The sequence below is a fragment of the Mustela erminea genome, chromosome 14 (genome assembly GCF_009829155.1).
Source record: "Mustela erminea isolate mMusErm1 chromosome 14, mMusErm1.Pri, whole genome shotgun sequence".
Classification (NCBI taxonomy): Eukaryota; Metazoa; Chordata; class Mammalia; order Carnivora; family Mustelidae; genus Mustela; species Mustela erminea.
The window spans coordinates 81942614-81965747 of NC_045627.1; the positions used below are offsets into that span (position 1 = coordinate 81942614).

The 23134-nt window shown below is 44.1% G+C and overlaps 2 long non-coding RNA genes across 2 annotated transcripts in view; one reads left to right on the top strand and one right to left on the bottom strand.

Annotated features, from left to right (window-relative positions):
- Nucleotides 1-1843: 1843 nt before the first annotated feature.
- LOC116572655 overlaps nucleotides 1844-23134 on the bottom strand; it is a 32351-nt gene continuing 11060 nt past the window's right edge. The window contains exons 3-5 of the long non-coding RNA XR_004278458.1: nucleotides 14464-19142; nucleotides 6155-6156; nucleotides 1844-1858 (exon numbers count right to left, since the gene is read on the bottom strand). This is a non-coding gene — a long non-coding RNA (uncharacterized LOC116572655). The remainder of the gene's footprint in view (nucleotides 1859-6154; nucleotides 6157-14463; nucleotides 19143-23134) is intronic.
- Nucleotides 10136-16518, top strand: LOC116572657. The gene is made up of 3 exons (XR_004278460.1): nucleotides 10136-10650; nucleotides 12524-15932; nucleotides 16441-16518. It is a non-coding gene; the product is annotated as an uncharacterized LOC116572657 (long non-coding RNA).

Here is a 23134-nt window from a genome sequence, read left to right on the forward strand (position 1 = left end):
AATAAATCTTAAAAAAAAAAAAGTACAAACAAGACATATGCTTTCTGAGCAAAGCAGAGTTTCAAGCAGGGGTAATTTTGCTTCCTCTGGGGGCAATTAACCATATCTAGAGATATTTTTAGTTGTCACGGGGGGAGTTTCAGGGGGCTTCTGGCATCTAGTGGGTAGAAATCATGATGTCGCTAAACATCCTGCCATGCACAGGACAGCCCCCCTCAAGGAAAGAATTGTCCCTTCCAGAATGCCAGCAGTGCCACAGCTAAGAACCTCGGGAGCCCTGAACACTTGGGAGGTGAACTGCATCACTAGTGTGTACCAACAGGGTTGGGTCATCACAAACTTCTTTTTTTCTTTTTTAAGGTTATTTATTTATTTATTTGACAGACAGAGATCACAAGTAGGCAGAGAGGCAGGCAGAGAGAGAGGAGGAAGCCTCCCCGCTGAGCAGAGAGCCCGATGCGGGGCTCGATCCCAGGAATCATCACCTGAGCTGAAGGCAGAGACCTCAACCCACTGAGCCACCCAGGCGTCCCAGGTGATCATAAACTTCTGAGGATGCTTTTGTAAGCACTAACCAGAGCTTCCAGAAAATTCCAAGATATTGTTGCAAAATCCCCACTCCTCGTTTATCCTCAGCACATTGCCATGAAATGCCCACTGACAAGGCTTGCGTGGTTCAAAAGCTCACAAGCAAAAGAACTACTTGAGCTTGAGTTTTGTTTTTGTTTTTGTTTTTTTAACTTTTGATTTTGAAAGAAATTTCAGGTCACATAAAGGTTTCTAAAATAGCGCAGGGTGCCCTTCATCCGGCTTCCCCCAGTGGCATCTTGCATCATGATAGCACAATAACAAAACCAGAAACCTGACATTGGTACAATAGTATTTATTCACTGACCACCTTACTTGGATTTTACCAGTTTACTCAAGTTTCAAATAATTAAATGCATTTAAAAATATATCCCTCTCTTCCCCAAATAATCAACTTTATTCCTCTGGAAATGCTGTCTTGTTGTCTTTCTTTCTTTTTTTAAGATTTTATTTGTTTATGTGATGAGATAGAGATAGCGAGAGAGGGAACACAAGCAGGGGGAGTAGGAGAGGGGGGAAGCAGGTTTCCCACTGAGCAGGGAGCCTGATGCAGAGCTTGATCCCAGGACCCTGAGATCATGGCCTGAGCTGAAGGCAGATCCTCAAGGACTGAACCACCCAGGGGCCCCTAGAAATGCTTTCTATGGAAGGAAAACAACAATGATCTTTCTGCTTCTGAATGATGCTCAGTGCCAAGGATCCGGGAAAGGAGGTTACGGGTAATGATAACTGGCTTTTAGCTTTATTAACCAACCTCCACCCTCTTCAAAACTAAGGCCCGAATGATATCTGCTGGCTTGCAGTCCCTTCCCACTGTTTTTCAATTTGTCAGTTTGCAGGTCTCCCCAGATTCAAGTATTAAATCTTGTGACAAAATGTAACTACTTCCTCAGTCCCCTGGTCCTGGCAAGGTGTGAGCGCAGCAGCCACCTAGACACACTTGTCCATGCTGTCCTGCCAAGAGATGACACATACACTACACACACACACACAAACACACACACTCCACACATGCACCACATGCACCGCACATACACACACTACAGACACCTACACCACACACACACAGAGCGCACACGCACACACACACCACACACACACACACATTTTTCGAAAACTCTTTTACAAATAAAAATAAAAGGGGTGAGCTCTGGCCCAGACCTATCTGAGGGAAGGCACTGTCTTTACCCCTGTCGCTTTCTTGCTACCATGAGCTTCAGAGGCGGTAAGTGAGGCGCAGAGACCAGAGGCTGCTTTTCCTCTCAGCTGCCTTCCAGGCCTGCAGGGAAGAAGTTGTTCTGTTGTTCTCGTCACAAAATGAAAACACAAAAAGCCAAAAGATAGCCAGAAAAGGCCCTAGCAGACAGGGCTCTAGCTTGGGCTTTTAGAATACTATCTGAAAAGGCCAAAGTCCAGTGGGACAGAAAGCCCGAGACCATGAATCAGAAGAACTGAGTTCGAATCTTGGCTCTGTCACTTTCTGACTGTGCAGCCACCATGAATGAAATATGTGTGTCCTCCTCCTCCAGATTCGTGTTGGCCTACCCTCCATCCCCCACCCCTGTGATGGCATTAGGAGACGGAGCCTTCTGGAGGTAAGGCGATCAGGAGGGTAGAGTCCTCAGGAATGGGATTAGTGCCCTGATAGAAGAGACCCCAGGGAGCTCTCTTAATGTCTCTGCCACGTGAGGACAACAGGGAGAAGACAGCCTTCCACACACCAGGAGAGGACCCTCACTGGACACCAAGAACGCTGACACCCTGATCTCAGACTCGCAACTTCCAGAACTTCGAGAAAACACTGGCAGCTGTTTCTTAGTCATGGGTGTTAGAGCAACCCAGACTGAGACAGCGGCCTTGGGGGAAGCCCTGAGCTGATCTTCAGATTCCTTATCAGTAAAATGAAAATAGTGGTACCAGTCCTGCTAAACATAGAAGGTAGTTGTCAAGGTCACCGGATGCTTGATGTGAAGATGTCCCTTACAGGAGGAGAAATAAACTGCGTGTGCTCATACAGTGAGAGTGAATAAAGCGATGGCCACACACATCGACACCAGTGAGTCCTACAAATGCAGCACTGGGTGAAAGAAGCGGCAAGAGAAGACAGAAGGCCCGATGCACAGTTCATGCAGCTGTGCCAAACCATACCATATACAGTGCTTCAGGACACGCTGATGGTGTGGAAGTGTAAAGCAAACACAGGGAAAGAGGAGTGTGCAGTCCGGGGTAGGAGGTAGCCCTGGGGCTGGCGGGGGCAGGGCACACAGTGACACCTCGACAGTGTATTTATTTCTTAAGCTTGGAAGGAGGCTGCATGAGTATTTCTGTCATTCTTCTTCTTTTTCTTAAAAGATTTATTTCATTTCATTTTATTTTTTTATTTTAGAGAAAGAGTACAGAGGCTGGAGGGGTGCAGAGGGAAAGGGAGAGAGAGAATCTCAAGCAGACTCCCTGCTGAGCCCAGAGCCTGATGCGGGGCTCAATCCCAGGATCTGAGATCATGACCTGAGCGGAAATGGAGAGTCAGGACACTAAACCGACTGAGCTACCCAGGCGTCCCCTGTCTTTTTTCTTGATACATTTTTATATGTTTTTAATATTTTAAAAGGGTCAAGAATTTTTTTAAAAGATATTTTATTTCCTTATTTAACAGAGAGAGAGATCACAAGTAGGCAGAGAGGCAGGCAGAGAGAGGGGGAAGCAGACTCCCCGCTGAGCAGAGATCCCGATGCGGGGCTCGATCCCAGGACCCTGAGATCATGACCTGAGCCGAAGGCAGAGGCTTAACCCACTGAGCCACCCCGGTGCCCAGGATCAAGAATTTTTTTAAGAAAGCTTTCTATCAGCATCAAAAGAGGCTTTAAGGGGGAAATACAGTGACACGCTGTGTCCCAGCAGAGACCCTGGGGCTGGCCTGAGTGGGGCTTCGGCCCTTGGGACCCTGGGCAATTTGCTCAACTTCTCAGCTGCTCTGTGCTTTAGGTCCTCATCTGTCAAGAGCAGCTCCTTCATAATACCTGGGAGGCTTAAACAAGATAATGTTCGAAGCCCACTTACCGCCACACTTGACACATAATCACCTCTCAATAAGTGTTAGATTTTAGCTACTGCACAAAATGCGAAGGACTGGAATGATCACCACAAGGACTCACAGACTGACAGTGGAGGGGCGCTGTGCGTAAATAAAATAGATGCCTCCATCTTCTGGCCCTTGTAACATAATATTTAGGACACAGAGTAATGTTATTACTACAACCTGAGATTTATGAGCCAGAATCTTACTCGGATAACTTGGGTCACTCCACTGAAATATCTTATGGCGAGATAGTTGGATCTTTGTTTGGAGTCTTGCCAGTAGCCATAAAAATTCTTCCCCACTCAGTAAGGTTGCGAATTATGGCCATGTAGGCATTCTGGCTATCAGAACTTTCACTTCTTGGGCTGTGCCAGATAAACTTGAACATAAGACACCTTCAACAGCTTCAAGATTTATGCCAACAAATTCCAACCTCCTGGCCCCAGACCCAAGCAATTCATGTTCCTCACCACCATATAACATTACCTTGTGTGGCCAAAGTGAGGTGCCTAGGACACCAGTAGGTTTCACTGCCAGCATATCAATGAGACGGAGATGACTCTAATAACCATAAGCCACATTCATGTTTCTTTGTTCTCCAGCATTTGAGTCAATGTGGAGAAATTTTTCCTTGCCATGTTGCCTTCAAATTATTCTGTTAAAATTGATCTCCTAAAATAGTCCAGTCCTCTGGAGTTGACCAGCCCATTGCTGGGATTTCTACTTTACAAAGAGAGCAGAGGGGAGTGGATTACCACCTGGAGCCTCTAGTGGCCTCACAAATGTGAAATTCACCTAGATCTGCCATCTGCAAGGCTGGATGTCCTGTGTTTTCATCTGTTCAACGAGTGAAGTTATCTTTCTATCCTAAAACAGCACAATCATCCCAGCCTTTTCTTGGGTCTATAAATTCACTTTCTACATGTAGATCTGTGAAGTGCAGCCTTGTTGATTCCACATCTGGAACCACTCAGGTGGTTTGTCTCTACAGACTTTATGAACAATAAAAGGAAACCACTGGATGATTCCTGGATATTTAAACTTGGGGCACAGGCATCATGGCCTCGTTGCTGAAAAACACAAGATTTTCGTTTTCCCTGCTGGGTCCAAATGCAACAAACATGGTTGTGTTCTCCTCAAAAAATGGGCTACTTGTTTCTAAGATATAATTTTATAACTGTGGGGGTACATACCTCAGAGTTTCCAAAGTCCTTGCAAATCCGGGGTCTGTCCCCAACCCCGAGTATAGTCCCACTTTAAAGAAACAGACTCAAGCTGATGATTGTCTAACTATAATTTCTGCCCCAACTACTGGGGAAACCCCAGAGTCAACCCCACTCCTGGAGCGATGTAATCAGCACTGTTTTTCACAATATGGAAAAAGACTTCTCCGAAGTGGTCCCTTAGCTGTTGGCAGCCAATACACACATTTGTAAATATCCTGGGAAATAGCATCCGCATCAAAAAGAATGAGACCTCGAGGCCAAAAATGAGAAAGGAAGAAACAACTACGTAAATTAAATGGGGAAATAAAGAAAAATGTGTGACTTTGCAGCAAAAATATCACCTGATGGTCACAGTGGATGATAAGCCAATGTGAATAATGCAGTGTCAGATATCCTCAAGTGTTAGAATACATGGGAGGTTAGGACTCTCAGATGATGCACCAGCAGAACTCGAAACAGGGACCACCAGGAGCAATGCTAACCTACTCCGTGGAGGCTCCAAAACTTGGACCCAAACAAAGATATCATGGCCCTTCTAACAAATTATTGAGACATAAATAATCCCTCATCTGCACACAGATTGTGCACAGACAGGCAACTTTGAAAACAGGTTGGAACTAGAGCCTACTCCATCTCACTCTATCTGGCGGGCAGGAGGATCTTTCCAAAATCATGGATGCGATAGATATTTCCAAGGGCTTACCTTTGCCCTTTTCACTAGGCAGAAAAGCTCCTCCAGAACCTACCTTCTACCTAATCTGCAGCTCTGTTCCCTGCATTTCCCCTGTCCTCACTAGGTTCCGGACATACTGGTCTCCATTATGTCCTTTTAAAATGTCAGCACTGGGGGCACTTGGGTGGCTCAGTCAGTTAAGTGCCCAACTCTTGGTTTCGGCTCAGGTCTGGTCTCAGGGTCATGGGATGGAGCACCAAAATGGGCTCCACACTGAGCAGGGAGTCTGCTTGAGATTCTCTCCCTCTCCTTTTGCACTCCACGCACCCCCAAAATAAATCTTAAAAAAAAAAAGTTCAATTCTGTCTTTGTATTTGGGCCTCCACATCTTTCCCACTCTTCCACATGGTCAACTTGAGTACGTTCCAACACAATGTCACGTCCTCAAAGAGGCCTCTCTCTAATCATTCAGTTTAAAGGAGTCCTGGCCAGCTCACCACATGGTCTTCGGGTATCTTGTCATCCTGTTTATTTCCTCTGTAGCATTTCAGGGGGTAGGGTCAGGGAAAGAGTAGATGTGGTGGGAAACACGGCTGACCAAGTATTTGGTTTGGGCCAAGTTTCCAAGGCCTTCCAAGTCTGCAAAGGCATTTGGATGGTATCCGGGCATCAGAATGGGATCACATTTCATTGTGACTAGGAGGTGATGCTGAGAAGACTAGAGAGAGGGAGCTCTTCAAGAAGGCACTATATTAGTCCAGTTAGAGAAGAGGATGGTCTGTAATGCAGCAGAGACATGTCAAACAAGAGATGAAGCTGGGTAGAGCAACTCCTGATCTCTAGGAACCTCTCCCTTATGGGGTGAAATCTAATACTGAAATAATTGCACCACAGAGCCCTGTAAGGAGGAACGAGACTCCTCAAAGAAGGTGGTTCCCCATGAATGGTCCCATTTAACTGATGTCATTTCTACCCCCTGCTATTAAAGTGGCCCTCTCATTCATTCATTCCTCCTTTGAGCCTCATGACTTGTCTTTTCAATTTCAGAAAAGTTTGATCTGATCTTTCTTTCTGTTTTCCTTTTGAAATGAGATCTGTCTTCCAGATTTCAACAAGATTTCAAAGTGAAGCTTACAGAGGGCTAAAGTTGAAGCTTCTTAAAAATCTAGTGCAAACACGAGAGAGTCTAAATTAAAAATAAAATTCATTATTTTTCAATTGCTCAATCTGATGTAAAAATTAAAAGGGAAAATAGTTATCATAAGTGCACTCTTTTACCAGATAAAGATGTGAACAGAACTTGCTGTATAGATTAAGTAAACACATACACAGATGGCAAAGAAAACCCAAAAAGGCCACAGAATACATATCACTGTAGATAATGATTATATATGCACAAGGGGCAAATGGCCAATTGGTGCTATTACAGCACTGGTTGAATATTTGCCAAAAAAAATTTTATTTAGACCCAGCACTTAACTCTTATTATCCTTAGTGTAGCTTGAGAACGCTGAACTAACTAACCACTGGAGAATCTTATTAATTGAAGCTCTATTAGATTCAACTACTGGTTGCTTTTCACTCCACAACAATTACATTGCTAACAGCAATATACATTGTGGCCATTGTAAATAAATTTCAACTAACGAGGTGATAGGACACCCGTGACAGATCAGAAAGGTCTCAGTTCTTATCTCTGATCTACTTATGAGCCACAGGACTCTGGACAAACTATTAATACTCTAAGAGCCTCAGTTCCTCTATCGGCAAGATGGCATTAATTACTTTCTAGAAATGTTGTAAAGATTCAGTGAAATTTGTACAATATGACTTTTATATGCAAAGCTTCTCAATAAATGAGAGTTTTCTTTCTCTTCAGGACTTGAACAAAATGATGATGCCTGGTGCCTCAGTTTCCCACTGTGAACATGACCACAAGCACAGAGTTACTGTGGTATGGGGAGAAATGTGATATTGAGGGAAACGAGAAGCAGGCCACAGTTTCTTTCCTATCCCTCTATTAGTGAATATTGTAATTGCCAAAAAATTTGCTGGCTGTCGTTCTGAAGGCCATATAATTTTTACAGTTTTCAAAAACAAAGGGCAAGTCAAATAAGTTCATGAAGCTTAAACATATCACTTATTACTTCTGCAGAGCATGAAAAAAACATATAGAGGATATAATAATTAATTCAAAATTTTGGTTTAATTAAGACAACCTGGCATGTGTTAGAGACAGTTGTGGGGCTAGAGAAATTTTTCTCGTGTCTAATAAATAAGCCAAAGAGACTTTCTGGCTACACAAATCATTTATACTTAACACCAGTTTAATAGGTTGGCAACTGCCTTTTAATAAGTATAAAGTATGAAGTGTAATGGATTGCTTTTAAAAACGTGTGAGTCCATACACTCACCAAGGAATACCTCATCTTTCTTAGTCTTTTCTACGTTCTTGAGCATTTCTGTTTGTGTGATCTCACTGAAGCCCCATTATGGCTCTTGAAGCCCATTTAACTGATGAACTATTGAGATTTGAGAACCTAAATAATTTGGCAGCTGGTAAGTAGCAGAACCTGGGCTGCAAATCATGTCTTCCAAAGCCAAGTCTGATGATCTTCTCGCCACCACAGAGTTACTCCTGCGCCATATTGAATACAGACTTTGGAAGATAAGAACTAGTAATGTTGTGGACTGACTTGGGTCACCTCAAAGTTCTTAAAATTCAAAAGCATTGCTCCCCAGGACCTCAGAATATGACTGTATTTGAAGACAGGGCCTTGAAGAGGTGACTGAGTGAAGATGGGGCTGTTACCGTGGGACCCAACCCAGTCTCACGGGTGCTCTTATAAGGAGAAGAAATGTGGACACATACAGAGACTCCACGAATGCGCTCACAGAGGAAGGGCTGTGGAAGGACACAGGAAGAAAGCTGCCATCTGCAAGCCCAGAAGAAGGCTTTCAGAAGAAACCAACCCTGCCGACACCTTGATCTTGTCCTTCCTGTCTTCAGAACCGTGAGACAATAAACTTGTGTTATTTAAACCCCATCTGTAGTATTCTGTTACGCAACAGCCCTAGCAAAGGAATACGCGTGTAACCATCTTTGCTTTGGGTTGACACACCTCTCTTCCCTCTCCTTCCTTCCCTCTCTCCTCTTCCTCTCTTTTTCCATAAATATATGTACATTTCACCCTGGTATATGCATCACTTAATGCAATCAGTCCAATCAGGAGAAAAAAAACCCAGTAAATTTAAACAGAAAAGTTTAATATAAAGAGTTATTAAGTACAAGACAGTATTGGAATCATGGTGGAGGGTTGTTTGCGAGTGGATCAAGAGCATCTAAGGAATATAGGAATAGTAGGTGGAAGGAGCAACCGCTGCCCCTGGAGCTGTAGTAGAAAGCCCAAGGAAGAGCCTCTGCCCACCCAGCCCACCGTCAGGGCTGAGATCCATTTTGGTGGCAGGAAAGCTGCTGTGGAGCCACATGAGGAATTTGCCAGTGATTTGGTTTTGGGGGGCCAGCAAACATATTTCACACTGGAGGTATTCCATTGCACAATTGCTCTGGCTACTGAGCCGAGGAAGCTCGGGCTCCTGGGCTCCAGTGACTGGGTGCTGCTTACTATATACCATGCAGAACTGGCGTATCCGAGAAGCCATGGACACCAGAGAAACGTCACATGGGGCACAAGATCCAGAACCGGAAGGGGGGAAAAAATGCTTTCCTCCTCCTGCCCTGTCTCTCCAGCGCCCTCTGTGGACAAAGCCAGATGTTACGCTCGCTGGCAAAGGATAAAGTTTTAAAGGGCTCTTACTTTTTCCCAGAGCAGGCAATTAAGGGTGAATTTGGAGCAGAGAGGCAGTAAATGGATAACTGGCACAAGCTGACTCACAGTTTCACTTGGTCTGAGATTTTTGCCCTGAGATTACGCAGGTAGCTGAGTAATTATACGAGTGCTCTATACCCCGTTAAATGCCAAACTGAAAAACTTGGTGATATTTGAGGTAGCCTGTCCAAAGAGAGATACAGAATTTTAAAGCATTTTATTTATTTAATTTTATTTTACTATTTTATTTTGCGAGAGAGAACAGGGCAGGGATGGGCAGAAGGAGAGGGAGAGAGAGAATGTTAAGTAGGCTCCACGCCCAGTGTGGAGCCCGATGTGGGGCTCCATCTCACAACCCTGAGTTTATGGCCCAAGCTGAAATCAAGAGTTGGACCCTTAACTGACTGAGCCACCCAGTTCTTACTGTAAAAGAGGAAAGGAAGGAAAAAAATACTAGAGCACGAACTGAGGAAACAGGTTACCACAACTCAAAGCTGTGTATCCTTAGTTATAATCTCTTATCCCAAACAATGAATATATGCTCACGAGGTTGTACAATCTACGACATGACCCAATGGCAGCATGGTGTTCCTGGATTCTAATCTCCTCAATTTCCTTGTTCAGAGTTATGTTTGTCTGAATCACAATATTTACAAGTTAAATATTTAAAACCTTAGTCATCTTTGAATGGGCAAGTACTTAGTGCCAATATGTTTCTTTAGTAATTAACTCTAAACTAGTTCAACAATTAACTTTAAATGATAATTGTCTCTAAAGATTTTTAATTCTTGAGAGGAAGAGAAATACTGAAAACTTCTCTAAGCTTTCTTAGATAGTATGAAGTTCATCTCCTTTTCTTTTAACCTTTCTAGAAGGTTCTGGTTCTGCAAACAAGTAGGATACAGCTCCAAGAAACTTACCAAACATTTAAAAACAAAGAGTCAGAGCCATACAATGGGGGAACTGAATGAGATGTTGGAGACCATTCAGGTATTTTTACTTTTCCGTTCACAGATGGGGAAACTTTGCCCCAAATCACATGACTGTTGAATGCCTACACAGGAAGTAGATCAAGGTCTTAGAATTTTCTCTGAATTTTCTACATGGGAAGCTCAAAAAGATGCCATGCTACACTCTACATTTTTTGGAATAAAGCAGAGAATGTGGGGAAGGAGGAGAGGGGGAAAGAATCAAGGCAAGCCTGCTTATTGTTGAAACTCTACCAAGTGCCCTCTTCTGGACCCCCCACTGGGAGAGGTAGGTTGGAGAGAAACCATTTTTCCTGTTCTCCTTTCTCCCTAGCGGCCAGTGTTTGGAGTGATCATATGCAAAACACTTGAAATGTCTGAATTCTAAAAGGAAACATCTGAAGGCATGATCTTGTCTTAGTATGATGTATGAGGCAAGAATCTGGATATTGTTTTTTCTTTGTTTTGCTTTCTTATTTATTTATTATCATTATTATTGTTTTGTATTTGGTTGCTTGGGTTTTTTTGGACATTTAGAAAGTTGGACAGTTTAGGAAAGATAATCACTCACACTTACACAAGAATATGCTGCTGGTGAAAATTATAAACTAGCCATAGGAAAATAATTTTCTCATCTTTTCAAACTTAACGCAAGAATTTGGATACAACCAGGATGTCCATTAGTTATTCATATTTTTAAACCATTCTACATATTTTTCCAGAATCATGAGTTTTGTTTTAGCCTTCTAAAAAGCAATTCGAGTATATAATTTATAAATACGTATGTGCTAGAACATGAGGCTACTTTAAAAACATGAGCCTTAACCTTCTAAGGAAAAAAGAAAAACAGTTTTTATCAACTTGTAGACTAGTAGATCTGGAGGAAGGGGAAGACGACATGTTTGAGATTATCTTGTTCCCGCTGTATCACTTTATGATTGAGGAATTAAGACCTAGTCCCTGTCATCTGACTTTTCTGCTATCATCTAACCATTTAGAGGTGGGACAGCGATTCAGTTGAAATGTGTGTGTTGGTGTTGCATGGTCTGCCAATCATTAGCACTGCCCTTGATCTCAGACTTTTAACTTTATATTTGGGGAATTTGGGGGTGGGGGTGGGGGGGAAGAATCAGAGTAGCTTGTTACCATAAAGTTTGAGGACTCCATGTTCTCCAAGGCACTGTCACGATCTGTTTGCTTTGGGTTTCTTAGAGAAATAGACTGGACACAGTAATCTTGCTAAAGGAAAGAAGTTATTTGGGTCATACATGCCCTGATTATAAGCTAAGGCTAAGAATAGCTCACCTTGGGGCACTGGGTGGCTCAGTGGATTAAAGCCTCTGCCTTCGGCTCAGGTCATGGTCCCAGGGCCCTGGGATCGAGCCCCGCATCGGGCTCTCTGCTCAGAGGGGAGCCTGCCCCCCACCTCCCACAACAGCCACCTGCCTCTCTGCCTACTTATGATCTCTGTCTGTCAAATAAATAAATAAAATCTAAAAAAAAAAAAAAAAAAAAGAATAGACCACCTTTTGGGGCACCTGGGTGGCTTAGTCAGTTAAGCGCCTGACTCTTGATCTCAGTTCAGGTCTCAATTTCAGGGTTATGAGTTCAGGCCCCAGGTCGGACTCTATGCTGGGTGTGGAGCCTACATTAAAAAAAAAAAAAAGAAAAGAAAAAGCCCACCTTTTTCATACTTATTATAAAGATTAATAACCAGTCGTGCTGATGAACACAGGGTAGGGCAATGGAAACGAAATTTACACCTCCTCTTTAGATATAACTCCTATGACTTCAGTGACACTCCCCAGACTCGGGGATCTTGTGAGAGGCCATTTTAAGTGCTCAATCATTTTAGAAGACTGTTACATTTAAAGTTAGGTGTAAGAGGGAAATCAGTGAGTTTTCTACCACCCTCTGTCTCACGTATTTAAATATTTTAGTGTGGTTTTTTTTTCCTATCTTAAGATTGGGGAATCCTTTGGAGGAGGAAGTTTTATTCCAACTTTCCCAACCAATCCTACTGTTTTCCGCACCGTCACTTTTGGGTTTGAGATACTTATACGGGATTGCATCTACAGAAAAAGAACCGTTTTTTCCCTGGTACTCAGCAACATCTACGTTTCCTGCTGCTCCAATAACGAATGTGTCTCATTTCGCATCAGGCTGTCTCAACAGGCCGGGGCGCTGCCGGACCACAGAATCTTCCTTCTCATACTGGAGAACTGGGCATAGGACCCAGCAGCAAAATGGACCCAAGAACCTTGCCCATCCAGCAGCTATGCCAGAAGCACCAGCTAAATCTAAAAACCACAGATTCAATTAACTAATCCCTCTCCTCGGAGTGCCAAGAAGAAATAATCTTGTCAACCACCCCCTTTGCCCTGAGCCCTGATCCAAAGCTCAATATGCTTTTGATTTTCCTAGAGTCTTCAAAAAAAAGAAATGTTATTTCAAGGCCACTCCCTGCTTTCCACATTCTTGACAGAGGTATGTTTTTCATACTCTCCACAACACTGTACTGATGGGACAGTGTTTGTGTTTAATTTCTGTACAGTATTTTGGTTGGTCTCATCTATGTTTTTATAGTTAATTGAACATACGGACCCAGATTGGTGGAAGAGGGCATTCTGGCTAAGTTATATCCCAGGAACTGCTTTCCTGCTGAAAAAAATATAAGATTCTTCTTCTCGTTCTTTTCTAGTCACCCGAGAACCGCAGCAGCGGCAAACATATTAAATTCCATCTTGTGAAATAACACGAAAAAGTATTTAGCAACATTCCCCTTTCAACAGTGCTAAACAAGACTTGTGCTTTGTCACAGACTTTATTCCCCAATATCCGAGCAGGATCGCAGCTCAGACAACACGTTCTCAAGCAGATGGGCTCGACTGAGTGTTTTCCTGCCTTATCATTTTCACTTCCTCTGTTTTCTTTTCACTCTCCTGGCACATAAAAATTGGATAGTCGGCTGATTTATCCCCGGGGCACACACCTTGTGTCTTCTCTAGGATGGTTTAATTTGATTTTTCTCAACAACAGCCAAGGACAGAAGAAAGTTTCTCATTAGGAAATTGCCTTGGGAGTGATACAGAGCTTTGTTGGTTAAAGAAAATGTTAAGTGTGAAAACTACAGCCCAGGTTACCTCACGCGCGTATTCTCTTCAGACAGTTTCTGAGTGTTAGTGATGTTGCGCCAACAAAACAAAATTGAGGATTTAATTCAGGGCTCTCTCTTCTTAGTGAAAAGGCTACTTATTGGGAGAGTGGTTCTGACTGACTTTGAGGTTTAATGTGAAGAGAAAGCCTGCAGGGACTGGGCGAAGCTGGCCCTGTGCCATTCAGCTCAAGTGGGGAGCTGACCCACCGGCTTATTGACCCCTGACCTCTGGACCGAGACTTCCAGAACGTCCTTCAATGTGGCGGTCATGGTGGCAGCTTTTGTTTACCTTCAAGGAGGATGTTTTGAGACCCTATTGATAAGTAATGCTGATTTGTATGGAAACTTTTCAAGTTGAAATTCTCGGTGGGTTTTTGGCTGCTTCTGGAAACCTGAGCTAAAAGCAAGGCCTCTGCCCCCTGCCGCTTGGGTTTAATAACAAAACACAAAGCAACCATATAAACAGACCCTTTTAATCGACTATAGGCCCCAACTTCTCCCTTCTGGAAACATGAGAACCGGGGCCTAGAACTTATACCATACGCAGAAACCAGATACCCTTAGAATCAGAAGTATCTCCAACACTAATTGGATTAAAAATCATGAAGCGTACTCTCAGACTGGAGCATTCAAATCAAATTAGACACCATCTTATTTTTTAAAAATAAAGAATTAGTGCCTTGTGTGTACATTATCATCACAAGTTAATGAGGGAGGGAGCATGACTAGAGCCTCTCAGGTTACCAGAACGGAACTCGGATACCACAAAATGCTCCCTTCATTTTTTTTTTTTTTTTTTTTTCAGGCAAAACAGAGCTAGAATCTTAAAGTGCTACCACTTAATTCCCCACTGAGGTAGAATGATGGAATCTTCACTTTGCGAATGAGAAAGGACCAAAGAGGCAATGACAAGCCGGAGACCGCCCGGGGGTCTGGGAGCAGCACGTATGCGTGTCCTCACTGCCCAGTGTTTCCTCTCAGCTGGGGGGACGTGTGTCGGTCACGCACTGGCCTGGCTCAACCAGAGCTCTGTGATCACCCCAGTCTCGCCAGACCCTATGTTCCTCCTTAGCGTCTCACAACCACCAGCTGATAAAGGAGAAAAGAGAAGCGAAGCCACGAAGCAGAGGATTTCTGCTTCCAGTTAGATCATTGAAGAATGAGAAAGACCTTTGTTCCTGGGGTAACAGCCAGAGAAACTTGGCAAACGTAAGAGTGGGATTTTCTGTCAGGCTCCTTAAAAGCAGTGGGATGTAGGAGCACCCGATGAACTGAGGACCAGAGAAGTGGGTCCTTCCTAGGGAGCAGCTTGCTCCCGGATTCTAGGTGAGCAGGTGGAGGAGGATCCCCCGCAAGTGGGGAGACTGCAGGGACAGGGAGATTCGGATGAGTCTGACGGGACCTGGGCTGGCGGGAAGGTGGGATCAGGAAGAGCCCCAGACGAATCACCCAGCCCAGCATACTCTCTTGCATATTCTACCTCATTCGAGGAGGCAGAGTGGGAGAAGAGCCGGAAAACAGGCCCCGGGGTGCCCGGAGTCAGAAGCCCAGACAGATTTTAACCCACAAAGAACCACCAGCCTCTGGAATCCCAACGTAACCCCTTCTTAGCTCCAGTAGGGGCAGGATGGGAAAGGCGGGTCTATGAGAAGAAATGAAGATCACTTGGAAGTATAAACAAGTGAGTAAATATGACAGACTGATTTTAGTAAAAGTGTGTGGAAGGGTGATTGTTAAAGCCGGGATAGTAGCAACGTGCTATGGGGTTTATGACATATTTAGAAGTAAAACATAGGATATCATAACACAAAAGATGGCGAGCATAAATGTGAATTTACTCTAAAAATCTCACACTTGAAGTGGTGGAACATTCATTCAGTGTATATTATATTAAAGATGCAAATTACAGTCTTTGTGTAATCATTTTTTAAAAAAGAACAACTAAGCTAATCTCTCAGTCTCTTTGAAAAGTGAAGAGATGTGCTGCCCAGATGTGCCTTCAGCATCCAGACACTCATTCCCCCAGTTCTGTAAGAGCCGGCGACCAGCTTCTTGCTGAATTTCTTTGTAGAATTGGCCTTGGCCCTGGAAAGCAGCCTCGCTCAAGGCTACATCCCTTTCCTGGGGCAGCCTACATTCTAGAGGTCCAGCCCCCGTGCCTCAGTTGGAGAGAGTCCAGCTCCAGAGCTCCTGGTCGGATTGGCTAAGGCCTTCCTTGCAACTGGACCACAGTTTAGCTTCTCCCTCGGCTTGCTCCCTCCTCCCCTACCTCTTGAAGGTGTTGGTCCGGAGACCACTCCCAGGACAGCATGGCACACTGTGTGCTGGGGAAACTGACCTACGGAATTGCACCCAGGAGGATGCCAAAGCTGGGTCAGCTGCCAGAACCTGCTATGAGCACCTTGTCCCCTGGGGTAGGTGTTTGCCACAGTGGTACACTTGCTGAAATTTTCACTGCTGGTGACTTAGGACTCCGTACTTGGGAGGAGAGTGCCCTGATGGAATGCTCAAGTGTTTAGAATTTCTTGGAAATTGTCATTAGAAACACTATACAATGGCGGTCACTGCTGGGAATTCCCAGTGCATTGGAGAAGGGTGATAATGGGCCGGTGATAACTGAACATCAATATAAGCAGAGTATGGAAAGCAGAGAGCCTCTTTGGCAGCATATAAAGAGACCTTTCTCTTTTGCAACTGGAGGGCAGATGTGGCTCAGAGTCTGGCCCCAAACTGAGTTGCGGAGTAGAGGTACCCAAAGGAGCAGAGAAGTCTCAGTGGTAGCAGGTCTGCCATGCCAAGGTCAGGACCTTGTGGGGAAGTTGCAGGGGGAAGACAAATGGGTTGACATATGAAAACACTGTAAAGCCCAGATCCTCTGGAATTCTCCAGGCCTGAAAGAGTATCCTGCTCTTCTCTTTACAGGCTGTCAGCCTTTGCCTGAAGACAAAGACAAGGTCTGCTTTGCAAGACAATACGTGACCACTCTCTCCTACACCTCCCCTGGGTCCCTGGAAATCTCCTAGCTCCGCCCCCTTCCGCCAGAACAATAACTACGGGCCAGTCACAACATAATCTGGCCAGGGAAGTGTTGTCCTGCTGGTGGAGGAAAGGGGTTATGGCCCTAAGGAGCTGTGGGACCCAGTCAACTATGACCCCTGCAGGAGCCATGGGGATCGTGAGGATGCAAGGCAGAGGGAGATGAAATGTGGAATTGGGTAGAGGAAGCATTATCGAGAGGGGAGCACTCTCCTTTGATGCAGCATTTAACATCCTGGCAAGGGACCCGGGAAATGGAGCTGGTGTCCTGTGGGGTTGGCTAAGTGAAGTCAAGATTTCCTGATCTGTCATGGCAGATGGTGGAGGAAGGATCCAAAGGCTTGGAACAGTGGGTGAGCTAGAGTCAATATACTATGTAAAGCCATAGAACCCACCAGCTGATATGTTCCACAGGAAGGCCTAGAGTAACACTGCCTTTGCCAAAGCAAAAGAATGACCTTGAAGTTCAAAGTTGACCCTTGACCCTGAAGGTTAGTGCTGCTGGGGGAGATCATGATATAGAACTGGGCTCCCTGGTAGCAATGAGGGTGATAGAGGCCAAGAAATAGCACTCGTCCTGAGGTGCAAGGAAAGTGTAACTATCTTCCTGAGCACCAAGGTGGGGGATGGGACCCACAGAGAGCCTTGGAAACCGTTAAAGGAAGTTTGCATCCTGAGAGGAAAGATAGGCAGCCAACAAGGGTATTTGTACAATCGGCATAGTTGAAATAAATCATGAATGGATGCTCAGGAGGCTGAGGGCAGCCTTCCCAACATAGGTACCAGTCCTTGCCTGCTTTCTCACACCCGGAACAGACTCACTGGAGATGACTGGTTGATGGTGGATGATTGGAGATGGCTCTCCAGTCCTTCCCCCAAGGGTCCTACACTACTTGGCTGTCTGGACTCTGCTCACATATTCTGAGGATTGCCAGACATAGGTTGTTGCTACCATTGCTATATGAGGACCTGAAACTTTATTGTGCTTCCCATTAGAGGGGGAATAGAAGGCCCACATAATAAACAAGGTCCCAGTTAAGGCCCAGTTCACACCAGTTCATTGGGCCTATCAATCCTCCCCATAGTTATTTGCCCAGTCTCTGAATATCTCATTGGAATTGGCAAGCTGCAACTACCCCCTACACCCACCACATATACACGTTGGTTCTTTGGCCTGTGGGGTTGCAGTTATCAGAGTAAGGAAGGCTAAGTGGAAGCCTCTGGAATTTCACCTCCTCACACCCTCACCCCAACCAACCAAGACAGTAAACCCAAACGAATGTTTCTTCTCAGGGGAAATTGTGGAGGACGAGAAAAACCTGAAGAATTCAGGGGATGGTCGTCCCATCTTATTTTCATATAATTCAGCAGTTTGGTCCCTGCAGACCCAGATGGATCCTGGAAGATTAATACGAACTCAACAAGCAGTAACCTCCTTCTCAGCTGTGATGCTAGATGTGCTATTTTCACTAGAGAAGATTGCATGGCCTCATGTACAGGGAATGGAGCCACGGATCAGGAGAATGTGTTCTCTTCCATCCTATCAGGAAGGAGAACCAGAAGCAGTCGGTATTCCCATGAGATAAACTATCATATATATTTATGATCTTGACCCGGTGTTATCTTAGCCCTCCCACCCTTGGTCATGATGTGTTCTGAAGGGATCTGAGCTATCTGGCCATCGCACAGAACATCATATTCGTCTGGTACATCAATGACATCATGTTAGTCAAAACAGATAAGCAAGAAAGGGATTTGGGAGGCTTTGGTTAAACACAGGACTCCTGAGGGTGGGAGAGAAACCCAGTAAAGATTTAGGGATCAACCACATCAGATCTGATTACATGATGTCATAAGAAACACTGGGGGTGGGGAAGGGGAAGAGAAGTGGATTAATGGGAAAGAGACCAGATGGAACTTTCCGGGGTGATGGAAATACTCTGTACTTTGACTGGAGGTGTGGATTACATCGGTATATATGTATATCTGTCAGTACTCATCATGGTGCACACTTCAGGCTTGGGATTTTGCTGGATGTAAATGCTTCATTGAAAAAGAAGAAACAAAGCCAAAAACTTAATGCAGGAGCTCCATGTTTTGGGGGATTTCAGACGAACACTTTAACACCTTTCCACTCTTTCCATCCCCAGAGATAACACCTTTTTAAGGGAATGATTAAAGAAACTCTTTGGATAGAAACCTCAAGGCTTGTACTGGGAGCCTTCCCAAAGGGAAGCCCCTCTCTGAACAAGTCTTCAGCATTCACAAGGAACGAAGCAACTGCCTGCCCTGGCTCTACTCTAGCAAGGACTTAATTTGCAGAGTCGTACAGAGACCACAGGAGAAAGCAGGTATCTCTCCACCCGTGTGCCCCAGAAAAAGTTCAGCAAAGGCAACCACAGACTCTAGATTCAGTATGGGGAGGGTCACCAGGTACAGAGAAAAGCAGGGTCACAGCTTCGGGCATTGAGGTAGTGGTTAAAATCACAAGCATTGAAACCAGAGTGGGTTGTATTCAAGTCCCATCTTGGCCACCTCATCACTGGGATTCTTGGCAGGTGAAATCCTCTGTGTCTCCGTGTCTTGATCTGTAAAAAGGAAACACTACTAGCTTCCTCATGGAGTTGTTTCTAGAGTTTAAAGCAAGAGTAAATGAGCACAGTGCTGGGTACCCCATTTGTGGTCATCTCGGTGATTGTTGTTTCTCTGGAGGATTGTGATCTCCACAGTGGGTTCTGACTATACCATTTCGAGGGCTCCATGGGCATCCGAGTTTGGGTGGTGGTTGCTGAAGCCAGTGCTGTTACACAGTACTGGTACCATAGAGAGATCATGAAAAGTGGGAGAAGGGAACTCATATAAAAACATCACATGGACTTCTGGGAAGTGTCATCCCAGCACAAATGTCAAAGATGGCCGAAAGTCGGCTTTCTGTTTGTTCAGAGCAAAGAGCTCAAGGAAAGTTGAGAGCAAATTCTACAGAAATCTTCCTAACCTTTCTTGCGTCTGTTTCTCCTGCTCACAGTGATCTTTGTAATGAAGATGAAAGAATAGAATCTTTACCTCAAGAGTCAGAACAGACTAAAAATGTGTCAGCCTCGGGGGGAACTGAGTTAATTTTGGGATGATTGATTCTCTAAAGCTTCAATTATGCAGAACCCAGCTTTGTAGCAACACCTTGTATCTGGAATGTTTTTTAGAAAATGTAGAAGTTCCCACAAGAGCTAGCGCAGGAGTTAAAAGAGAAATATCAGAGTTGACTTACAAGATGCAGGAGGGAACCTGGCCAAGCTTACCTGTCTGTGCTTTAACCAAAGCTATGTGACCTGCTTCCCCATCCCCACAGCATGGGGACCTCAGAGAGGCAAGCACAGCAGGCTCAGTGAGGGGTGTGGACAGCAGAAAGCAAAGGAGGCAAGGGAGAATCAGCACAGAGCTGACATCAGAAATCAAAGGACCGCAGCCTGGAGCCATTCTGTGGAGAGGCAGCGGGCCTGTCCCTGATTCAGACAGTCTGAGTTCTAGGAGACCCGCTCTAGGCCAATAGCCCTGAAATACTCACCACACAGCTAACAACTCAGCCCTTTCTCTTGGGAAGCAAATGCAAATGGATTTTGGCAGTCCACCACCACCCTTTCCAAGTAGTTCTAGCAAGGTCTGCATGCACCTGCCTCACAAAGATATATTTCGCATTATTGCAACAAGCAGAGTTACAAAGTCCCTGGGAGAAATTTCTGTCCAGAAGCAATGCCAGTTGGGTGGTTAACATTACAACTGAAGGCCAGAGATGAAGGCCCGGCCATTCTCTGTGCCTCCAGCGGGGACTTGCAAATGGATGTCATCAGCACTGTGGTAGCCTGAATGATGGCCCCCAAAGAGCTCCAGGCCCGGATCCCTGAAACCTGTGCTTGTTACTCATGGCGAAAGGGGCTCTGTTGAGGTGATTGGGTGAAGGGTTTTGAGATGGTGAGATTATCCTGGGTTACCTGGGTGGACCCTCAGAGAAATCACAAAGGTCCTTTTAAGTCACATACAAGGGAGACATAAAGCGTAGAGAGAGATTAATCTCTAGAGAAGTAAAGAATGATGTGCCAACAGGAGCAGTGAGAGGGACGGAGGTGGGTCAGGACGCACTGAGCTGCTCACTTTGAAGAGCCAAGAACCAAGAAGTACAGGTGACCGCTAGAGGCTGACAAAGGCAAAGAAGAGATGATCTCCTGCTGGACTCAACCCTGCCAACACACCTGGCCTTCAGCCCAGTAAGACTGACATTGGATTTTTAACTCCAAGAGCTGCAAGACGGCTGGTATTGAGCCATGGTACTCAAGTATGTGGTACTTTGTTACAACACCAGCTGGACACGAATGCCACTACCTACCACTTCATCCCTGAGAAAGCTCACAGGAGGGGTGGAAGCATCTCCCCTTCAACTCAGATGCCCAGTCATAAACCAAGTTCTGTGTCTGCTTCCAGAAATGTTGGGAGGGGCCGGGGAGCCCAGTGCTGGACAGATATGTGAAAAAATAATTCATGGCACATGCAGGAACAAATCCTTTATGAGAAACAGAGGATGGAAACCAGGGTGGCATGATCTAGAAAATGTATAAATCAGTTTTTAAAATACAATCACTTCATATGAAGAATAAAGGAGAAACAAAACAAAACAAAACAAAAACCCTCTTTGGTCTCCAGATCTCTCAGGGCCCAAATTTTCTACTCCCTTGGTTACTTTTTATCTGCCTTTTTCGTCAATAGGTTGATTGAGGCATACTTCACCTACCATATCATTCACCTTATTAACGTGAATGGCAGTAGCTTGCAGTATATTGACAAAATTGTGTGACTGTCCTCACTATCTAATTCCAGAACATTTTCATCACCTTAAAAAGAAAGCTTGTATCCATTAGCAGTCATTCCCCATCCCTAACCGGCTCTGGCAACCCCCAGCCCTAGGCAGTCACTAATCTACTTTCTGTTCCTATAGATTTCCCTGTACGAGGCATTTCATCTAAATGGAATCATAATATGTGGCCTTTGCATCTGGCTTCCTTCGCTTAACATGATGCTTTCAGTGTTCATCCGTATTTATCAGTATCAGGACTTTGTTTCCTTTTTACAGACGAATAATACTCCATTCTATAAATATACTGTATTTCATTTATTCCTTCATCAATTGATGGATATTTGTGTTGTTTCTACTTTTTGGCTATAATAACCCTGATAGGAACAGTCACATGCAAATTCTTGTGTGGACTTATATCTTCAGTTCTCTTGAGTCTATATCTAGGGATGGAATTGATGGATTGCATGATAATTTCATGTTTTGCTTTTTGAGGAACTGTCAAACTGTTTCACAAAGTTGCTACACCTTCTACAAAGTTGCTACATCTTCTCTTTCTACCAGCAGAGGATGAGAGTTCCAATACCTCCACATCCTCTTCGATATTTGTTATTGTCTGTCTTTTTGAGTGTAGCCATCCTAGTGGGTTTGATGTGCTATCTGGTGATGTTGGCTTGCCTTTCCCTAATGAGGCATAATCTTGAACATCCTTTCATGTGCTTATTTGTGTATCTTCTCTGGAGAAATATCTACTCAAATCCTTTGCCCATTTTTAAATTGGATTGTTTGTTGTTCAGTTATATGAGTTCCTTATATGTTCTGAATGTAAATTTGTCATTGGATATATAATTTTCAAACATTTCCTCCCATTGGATGGTTTGTTTGTTTTTTGCTTCCTGAGTATCCTTAGAAGCATAAAGTTTTTTCATTTTGATGAAGTCTAATTTGTCTATTTTGCTGTTGTTGCTTGTGCTTTCGATGCCATAATTAATAAGTCATTGGTTAACCTTAAGGCCATGAAGGTTTACTCAAGTTTCCTTCTCAGAGTTTTATAGTTTTAGCTCTTCTGTTTTGGCCTGTTATCCATTTTAAGTCAATTTTTATGTATGGTGTGAAGTAGGGGTCCACCTTCATTTGCTTGCACTTGATATATAGTCCTCTCAGCACCATCTGTTGACAAGACTATTCTTGCCCCATTGTGTGGTCTTGGCACCCTTCTATGTTTGAATTCTCAATTTTGTTCCATTGAACTGTCTCTTCCTATGCTGATACCACACTGTCTTCATTACTATAAGTTTGTAGTAAGTTTTGAAATCAGGAAGTTTGAGTCCTCCAAATTTGTTCTCCCTTTTCCAGACCATTCTGGCTACTCTGGGTCCCTTGTATTTCCACATAAATTTTGGAACCAGCTTGTCAATTTGGGGGGAGAAAGGCAGTTGGAGCTTTGATAAAGATTGCATTTAATCCATAGATCACTTTAAACAATATTGTCTTTTTAACAATGTTATCTTCCAATCCATGAACAAAGATGTCTTTCTATTCATTTAATTTCTTTTATTATTTTAACCATGTTTTATAGTTTTCAGAGTAAATCTTGTACTACTTTGGTTAAATTTATTTCTAAGCATTTTTTCCTTTTTGATACTTTTATCAATGGAGTCGTTTTCTTTTTAAAAACATTTTATTTGTTTATTTATTTATTTGAGACAGAGTACGAGAGAAAGAGAACATGAGTCATGA